Source organism: Dermacentor variabilis, unplaced genomic scaffold (genome assembly GCF_050947875.1).
Source record: "Dermacentor variabilis isolate Ectoservices unplaced genomic scaffold, ASM5094787v1 scaffold_13, whole genome shotgun sequence".
Classification (NCBI taxonomy): domain Eukaryota; kingdom Metazoa; phylum Arthropoda; class Arachnida; order Ixodida; family Ixodidae; genus Dermacentor; species Dermacentor variabilis.
Window position 1 is genome coordinate 20,595,309 of NW_027460291.1, and position 9,692 is coordinate 20,605,000.

Here is a 9,692-nt window from a genome sequence, read left to right on the forward strand (position 1 = left end):
ATCATCGCCCTAGCTTCGCGCACGGCGCGCGAACCGGCCGGCGTTTGCAGGCCACGCTTTCCGTGCTCGTAAGCGTGCGCTTCCGACTCTATCGCAAACGTGTGCGCTATATCGCTACAGACATTCGCGCCTCGCGCTCCGACCGCACTTTTCCTGCAGGTGTCCGACTGCGTCATTCAGCAATTACTCTTAATAGGCGCGGATTAGTGATGTTGCAGTAGCAATGCCTCATTGCCGTGATTTGCATATTTTACATATTTCGCCACCGTCTTTCTCTCGCAAGGCCGTTGTCACGTCGCTTGAGCATTCCACGTACAGGGCATGATGCCGACGCGGTTAAAACGAGTCGACAGACGCACGTTCCCGGTGCGCCGATGGCTCTTTTGACATGTGATCCGACCCTCAGAGAGACGGAGCCAAGGGCAGACACAAGGCCGCAATCTGCCTTCAAAGAATAAGTGCTCAGTGTGTACTGCAATTCACACCAAGTCTCGCAGCTGCCAGTGTTCTTCATCAACTCGAGAACCGAGTGATCCACCGCTTGGAGTCGTGAAAAATAGTTTGTGCAATTCCGTAAACTACAACCAGAGTTTCATGCACGTGGCTTCTCCCTGTGTAAGGTTTCGAACGACAGCTTTCAGCGCACGCTCCGCCCATGTGCACTTTTTCGGCAGCCGCGTTTTAACATACGGAAGTCCATAGGGACTCCACTTCCGCTACTTGCGTTTGTGTGTTTTATTTTTGGTTAGCGTGCCTTCGTGTGCGCGTAAACCTCCACTTGATATCCACCAGCCTCAGTGTAGGACCACGACACAATTTAGTCGTTCACGGCTATCCACCAGCGAATGCGTCACCCCTTCCTATTGCCCCAAGCGAGGAGCGCGACGATTTTTTGCGAGTACATGAAGCAGTGTTTTCCAACCAACCATCTCCGAACCAGTGTGTCACGTGTGTACGTGCAAATTACTCAACGAAAATTGCAAAAAAGAGACAGGGCCATTTGATGGACGACGCCACTGTGGACTCTGCCACGGCTTCACAGCCAGCCCTTACAAAAAAATTGTTGAAAGGTCATTGATAAGTTGTTGTGCAACGTTAACATATGGACTTGAAAGCACATCGAAGTTTTGATGAAACATCATTGTATAAATTGTTGACAGGTGTTGATAATTGGCCCGCGACATCTTGTAGAAACATCATTGGCGCCCCTCAATTTGAGAAGTCGTTGATGTATTGTTGAAACCATGTTGGATGTCAATGTTGAAAGCCCGTTAAAGATGTGTTAAAAGTCAAAATTGAAAGACCATTGAGGAATTCTTGAAAATCAATTTTGAAACCCCATTGCCATATTGTTGGAGATATGTTGAATGGCAATATTGAAACCCCATTGTCAAATTGTTGGAGATATGTTGAATGGCAATATTGAAACCCTGTTGTCATAGTGTTAGAGATGTGTTGAACGGCAATATTGAAACCCCGTTGTCATATTGTTGGAGATCTGTTGAACGGCAATATGGAAACCCCGTTGTCATATTGTTGGAGATCTGTTGAACGGCAATATGGAAACCCCGTTGTCATATTGTTGGAGATGTGTTGAACGGCAATATGGAAACCCCGTTGTCATATTGTTGGAGATGTGTTGAATGGCAATATCGAAACCCAGTTGTCATATTGTTGATGTGTTGAATGGCAATATTGAAACCCCTTTGAAATATGCTGCCTATTTTTGTTGAGTACTGTTGAAATTTGCACTCGACTGTTTTTAAACTGCCGCTGCGTTTTGTGTCGCAGCATTACTGTTGATGCCACATTGTATGGCCCTTGCACACTAGAGGACAGGGGCAAATTTAAATACAGGCACTTCTGTGTTGCAGGCCTGTGTCACCCTGGGATCAGAAGTACACTTTTATATAGCCTGTAATAAATGATCTTATAAATTTGCAAACAGAAAGATTATGCCACTTTAATTGGCTTAACACAGCAAGGTCAATGCTTCTTCACGAAATCAACAGTGAAATATTGATGTGGACAAAGACCATTTTTCTAGATAAAGTGTTTATTTTAGCCAAACATTTGTTAAATGTACAAACACTGGTGGCTTGAGATAAAAGCTTCTTAAAAAGTACTGCAATCTACAAACTGCCTGCAGTTTGATACAATAACGATGTGTTCCTAAAGCAAAGACAATTTCTCAAATAATAAATAAATAAATAAATAAATGCACAGACTAGCACGACGGTAAACAAGATTACTAAAAAGGTACTCTATTTCTCTATTGGGTAGCCAGTGACAGTAATCATGGCACAATTTGCATGAGCCCACAGCAGACAGGTATAATCTGCTCTTATTGATTGAATGGCGTGTGCCAATTTTACTAAACATCTAGCTCTGAAAGAACTTGGCAATTGGATAAGTGACGCATGGCAGCAGTTTCTTGTGCTATATTGCTTGTCGCACGATGCAGTTGACTTTTCTGCCATTATTACAAGTTCTTGGGCAGGTCATTCCATGCCAAACTTAAGATTTCTATCTGAAAAATCGTGGCTGTTAGTGACCTGCTGGAAGACGCTAAAAAGTTTTTTTCTGCGAGTGCCACTAAAGAAGTTAGAATGAAAGAATTTGCAAAAAATCCGGTTTCATGGATACATGAAAAGCACATCTTTGTCATTAGCCGAGAGCTTTTGTTGAACTTTGAATTTCAGCAAATTTTTGCCTTTTAATTCTTACTGATCTTCTGGGGGAGCAAAATAAACAATTACTGCGTACTGACGTTAATATGTAGACTTTCTTAAAACTGCTGACAATGGCACAGATGCCACTTTAACGTGTATGCATGGAACCGAATTTTTCAAAAATTTCTGATTGTACCTACTTTTATCAAAAAAACTTGAAATAGTGTGCTGTCGGGAAAGTTTTGGATAACTGGATTGTTAGGCATGAAATGACCCAAGATACCTAAGAAATACAATAAAGGAACACTATTTCTGGTATAAATATATTAAAAATTAACATAAAGATGTACTAAAACACTACTAAGCACAACACAACGCTTGTGTTTGAACCATCGAACCTGTGCTCTTCGGGTGACTAGAAATAAATTAAAATAAAGAAAATGTAGAGAACTACAAAATCACAACACTTGAATCGTCCAACTTCGACTCTTCCGGACACTTCAAGTCCCTTGAAAGGAGTGAGGCCAGCGTGTTTTTGATGTAGGCCATGTTTGTCCCAGGAAACTTGTGGCAGGTAAAGCCTGCAAAAAGAAACAGCATGAGATTTAAACTAATGTCCCACATGTAAGAGCAATACATACATTACACCGTCCTTATAACTAAACTAAATTATTTGCTTTGCTTTATCCAAAGGTTTCGTGCAACTGCCGAGAATGACCAGCTTTCAAAGTGGAGTGGCGCTGGAGGACTCCACTTAGTACAATTTGTGGGAGAAGGCAAAAAGAAAAGCCCACTTTGCAGAATAACTTCAATATTCTCGGTGTGAAAGATGTGAACTTTTCTTGCTTGGGGACAAAATGATAAAAAAAGACCTCATGACATCCGTGAAAAAACTTATGGGTAGACTACTGGTGCTTAAAATTATTTCTTTCAACTTTCATAAATAAAATGTGCAGCACTTCCATTGCACATTTCCTTGCTCCGAATACTCTTATGTCAGCAGAATTAAGTGTGGCTTCATTTGAATTTACGTCTTAGGAGCTCACATGCTAAAGGAGTGCACTTCTCACATTACAATGGCCTTTCTTATGCCTCTCTACTTTAAAGAAAATCCTGCTTGTAATGAAGTGCATTTCCTGCCTCAATGACTCAGTTGTAATGAGGATTTACTGCAGTTGTGTGCCAAGCTGGTTGCCCTAACATTGGCAGAACATGACAGCTATACGAAAAACTGATCAGTCTCCTAAGAGAAATATGCACGTGGACTAGTTTCCTTATCCTTTGAGGGTCACTGCCGTACATATACAGTGGTGGAAACAAATACATATGTGGCAGCAACAGAATGTTTGAAAAAATGTGCCTTTCAGAACGAAGTGTCACCCACCATAATATTAGAGATTCTGCAGCTTTCTGAGAAGATTTCTAGAAAAATTCTTACTGTGCTCTCACCCCTTGGCTTTCGCCAAAACTGATTTTTCTATTTGCTTCAAGGCCGATGCCACCACACTAGGTTCAGAGTATTGCTGCTTCATCTAGTTCATAAAGTATAAAGTTTTATTTATTTCATCATTCATCTTTAGTACAGAAGGCCCCGCAGTTACAAAAACTGTCAGGGGGACCTGCTATTAGTAATTTAACAATACAGTAACTAATACGTTATGGCAACTAGCAGTGACAGACATCAGAATAAACTAGGGTAATGAAGCAAATAATGAAATCCAAGAAAGGTGCTCACAATAATTGAACTTCAAGTCAAACACGAGCAAATTAAATAGATACTGCATATCAGGAAATAAAAATGTAGTAATTGACACATTAAGAAAACAGGAATGACATATACCTAGTTTACTAACGTTTTGGGAATGTCATATTCTATCCCCACACCATCATTGGATTTCGCCCTCACCTTTCAACTCAAGACGCTATGCTGCAGTTCAAACATCAAGTACTAAATGACCATTCCCCTAGTATGAAAGCCATCCTTGGACTCGACTTCACACAAGCATTTGACAGCCTTTCCCACACACCTACCCCTGACCAAGTCTCCCACATCCACCTGGTAGAGTGAGCCTAGAATTGCATCTGTGACTTCCTCTGCAATCGCACGGCCACCCTCTCAGCCAAGGATTTACGATCAGACCAGCTTCCCCTTGGCAGCAAAGGCACCCCGCAAGGTTCAGTTATTTCTCCGATGCTCTTTAACTTAGTCATGATTGGCCTTGCCCAGCAACTACGAGTCGACAATATCAACCATACCATCTACGCCGACGACATCACCATCTGGGCGGAGTGAGGCAGTGATGGTCAAGTGGAGTCAGCCCTCCAAATGGCGATTGACACGGTTGAAGTCCATCTCCAAGGAACCGGACTGCGCTGTTCGCCGGCTAAATCGGCGCTTCTCTACAAGCCCATTCAGTGGGGACGCCCTCCCAAGCACCAATCTGATCACCGACCCTGTGACGCCAACCCCATATGCCTTCAAGATGGCAGTCCTATCCCACACGTCCCTAGTATCCGGGTCCTCGGTCTCACTATCTCTACCAACGGCTCCAATGCCTTGGCTCTCAACAAGAACTGTGCCCAATCTCAAAACACCCTACGCCTTCTTAAACGTATCTCCAGCCGACGAGGAGGACTCAAAAAAGAAAGCCTTCTCCGCCTTGTGCAGTCCTTTGTCATATGTCACATTACGTAAGTTGCTGCGTACCACAACTGGTACTGGGCTGAGCAAAACAAGCTCGACACCCTCATACGAGGGGGTCTACAAGCAAGCACTCGGCCTCCTGCATTACACCAGCACTGAACTCATCAACCAACTGGGAGTTCACAACCCCCTTGCTGAACTCATTGATGCCCCACAACGCTTTCAGCTTGAATGGCTCACCCTTACTGAAACGGGACGCTTTATTCTATCCACGCTTGGCTTCACTTACCATCAGCAACAGGGCACCGAACAATCAATCCCGACTTACATCCGTATCTGGATCCACACAGACCCTGCCCGGAGAAACATGCACCCTGAATATAACAGGGCCCGGCGCCAAGCTCAGGCCGGAGCTATCAAAAAGCCCTTGCTCACGTACCTGGCATCACATTTGTTGATGCAGCCCAATATTCCCCATGGCACACAATTTGTAGCCGTCGCCACACGCGATGGAGTCCCACACCACACCTCCAGCGTCACTACCCCCACTACCAAGATGGCTGAAGTGGCCATCGCACTGGCCACTCTAGATCCCACCTGTCACACCCATCGTGTGTGACTCTCACTCAGCCATCACTAATTTCAGCAAAGGCTGTATTTCTCCTCAAGCCCTTCGCATCCTCTGCCAGGCACCACACTCTAAAGACGTGATCTCCCTGACATGGATCCCAGCCGATGCGGGCCCTGTCCACCCACACCCGCCCCCCCAACCTCAACGAGGTCACCTACTCCATTGTGCGAGGCCTAGTCAACTGCGCAGGAGTCACTGGAGACGAGTTGAACACCAGAGACAATCTGACCACTTATAACGATTCTCATTAAGGCCTTTTATCTGTCGCCGAACCTTACTTCCACCTCACCCCCAGTACAGTCGGGCACAGGCTACCACCCTGCGTCTGCTACAAACAAACACGTACCCTTCACCTGCCCGCCTCCACTTTATATTCTCACATGTTTACACTACCGCCAACTGTCGGTGCTGTGGCATTCACCCGGCTACGCTTCCACATATGCTGTGGGAGTGCCCAGCACAGTACACACACATTAACACCATGAACCTCTCGTCGAGGTCGTGTGAGGCTCCGCGGAGCTCCGCCCTTGACGACCAAACCTGGGCGACCCAGCACGCCCGTGAGGAAAGCCCTCGATGTCCCCTCATGGGAGGCTCAGGCCCGGCCATCATAAAGTGCTGGTTCTATAATAAAAGTTTATTCCTCCTCCTGTCATTATATTAAAGTAAGCCTTATGCTACATTGTCCTGCATGCCACAATAAACAGGGTGTAAAACTGAGGACACTAGAAAATTTTTGTCACTTTGTCACCTAAAAAAATTATTTTCCCATTTTTTTTAAAGTCAATCTGAAGAACCTAAATCCACAATAAAAAATATAACCCTTAAATTGGGAGACATAGTTCCCCTAAACATGTGATCCTGAAATTGTAACACATTCATTTCTTCAATAAATGTAAACCCACAGTACTTCAGCAATGGTTTATAACCCTGTAAACAAGCAAGGAAGTAAGAAAGCAGGAGCCACTTGCAACAATTTCTGAATGGGAGCTGTGAACATGTCTCATAGTCTAAGCTTTAGACAGCTGCTAAGGGCCTATTAAGTGCAGTTCAATTTATTTAAAAATGTAGGAAAAAGTCACACAAATGTGTGTTTTTGCAACATCCTAGAATACAAAGTGATAAATTGCATGTTAATAAATAGATTGCGTGTCTAGAATGAATAGATGTTTGTTAAACATAGCAGTGTTGACAACGATGCTGGCAACTGTTTGCTGTTTTGATTGAAACAACCAAACAAAAATGCCACGTAACTTAAGCTCCCTCTGCTAAAGGCTGCTGTGTGCCACCACATGGACCTCCTTCAAGACAGGAGCAACTATAGTTCTATGTGGTCTGGTAAAATAAGTGAAACCTGTGTTTTGCCTTAGAGAACCGAGAGGGCCATTTTGATTACTGAAGATTGGTGGCAGTGCTGCCCCTCGAGTTGAGCAGTAACTGCACTTAATCATAGCTTTTCCACAATTCCAATAATATAACACTTTCAGGCTACTTAAGCATATCTCCTATGCCACTAGATGGGTAGCATGCTTCACGAAGAACTCTTCATTGCAATCACACTCAGGTAGCCCTACCAATGTGCAAATGCAAATTTTGACTGGTGCGATCAACTTCTAGCAGTTAAGGCAGCTTTTAAAGTTTAGGAGCATTCCAGTATGGATGGATTAGCCCCTTTAGGTCATATGAACAGCCATTCCAAATGGTAGGCTATCGTAGCATGCAGTTGCAGACACAGGCTACTTGAAAGTCATTTGTTATGCTAACGGCAAGTTTGCTAATTTAAAATACAAACAGTGAATGAAAGAATGCAATGGGAATGCATGTAGGGTACTTGCCTATCACTGCGTTCACTCTGATGGGGTCAAGGGCCTCTTTCTGCCCCTTTGAATGCTTACTTCCAAAGAGCGAGCGGCCCATCAATTCCTCTTCACTGAAAACATGCCGCAGCAAGGCCCTGGCAAATTTGCCTGGCCCACCATGGCAGGCCGTTGTGAGCTGTGCCAGGACTGTCTCCTCGATTAACACGCCTCCGCCGATGTCAATCTGCACATTTTAAGTAACTGTTAGCAAGGTAGTTTTTAGGTTTTTCAAGCATGTTTAGACAACAGCCATACAGTAAACAGAGAATGCTAATCTTACTTGACTAGTTTCATAGCTTCCTATGCTGTTTGGATGTCACATGCTTCAGAAAAACAAGGTTCTCTCCAGTACAAACAAGAAAATTAAGTACACCAACGTATCCAAAACATTAAGAAAATTCAGTTATTCTTAGGATACTTCACATACTTTCGGGTGCCTATGCCTAACCGTTTTCCTGCCAACCTGAGTCGCTGGATAGTCCATTGTCTAATGGGTAGACCATCGTGCTGCTATGCTGAGGGAAGCTAGTTCACAACCAACAATTGGACAAGGTTGAGCCACTGGATACGTGACCCTGGGTATGTCCCGCTCTCCCATGAACCTCTTTTGCATCAACTTGGTTAACTGCTGCTTGTGTTGGTAAACACCAGTAGGAGATGAAAAGGCAGATGACTGTTGGCATTACTGCAATTACTACAACACATCGGACTCGTTTGCTGTGCCCCAGAAGTAATCTGCGAGGTTCTACTCAGCTGTACGAAATGTACGTAAGCCACAAGGGCGGGGTCAGCGAACCACCACCTGATCCAATGAAATGAACTGACTCATGAAGCGCAGGCTGCTCCAGATTATTGTGGAGTGGACACAGGTGCTTATGACAAGCATAACATTAAGAAGCAAGTAATCCTCACCAATGAATCGGAATTCCGTCTCGTTAGTTCCGTCATAAACAGCCTCATCACATATCACTAATTACACACTGATCGTAAGAAAGAATGGTAATCGCATAACATCGCCAATCACCTACAAAGGATGGTTGATTTGCCAATTTCCTTGATGTGAAAATAAACACTGCTTAAAGTGAAGACCATCTGTGGTGCAATACTAGATAAGGCCATGCTAGCAGCTATATCTTAACTTTTGTAGAAACTTATATCTACTATGTTAGTTAAAACTTTTTGGAGAACACTTTGAGGGCAAGCTTTTGCAGAAATAATGAACGTTACAGCTTAAAGGAGCCCTAAATAGAAATTAAATTCTGGGATTTTATGTGCCACAACCATGCTCTGATTACGAGGCACGCCATAGCGGGGAATTCTGAATTAATTTTGACCACCTGCAGTTCTTTAACATGCACCCAATGCATGGTACATGGGTGGCTTTGCCTTTCGCCTCCATTGAAATGCGGCCACCGCAGGCAGGATTCGATCCCATGAGCTCGTGGTTAGCAGTACAATGCCAAAGCCACTAAGCAACCATGGCGTGTCATCACTAAAGAGAATTCCAGATGCATTTGTAAATTACTTTCTACAATACAAATGTATTCCCTTGTACTGTGACAACAGGCACAATAAACTAAAAGGCACAACTCAAAAGATTGGTTCAAAAGCTGCTGCGTTGAAGTTCCCGCACCAGCTTGCTGTGACATCACAGATTTTTGATGGTGGCTGCTTGGTCTTAGGTAATTTCTTTTTTCACAAATAAAGCCGTTTATCATTGTACTCTAAAGGAGGCAACTTGAACATAGAAAGCTTCAAGAACCTTTACTGAGCCAAACGACCCCAGTTGATAAAAACATGTGAAATCTATGATGTCAAATGAGCTAGAGCTTAGGGGCGAAATTCGGTAAATTGAACACTGAGCATTTTCTCATCTAATAATCAAC

The 9,692-nt window shown here is 43.8% G+C and overlaps 1 pseudogene; it reads right to left on the reverse strand.

The window, feature by feature from the left end:
• Window positions 1–396: 396 nt before the first annotated feature.
• Window positions 397–549, reverse strand: LOC142566896 (5.8S ribosomal RNA; annotated as a pseudogene).
• Window positions 550–9,692: the final 9,143 nt, after the last annotated feature.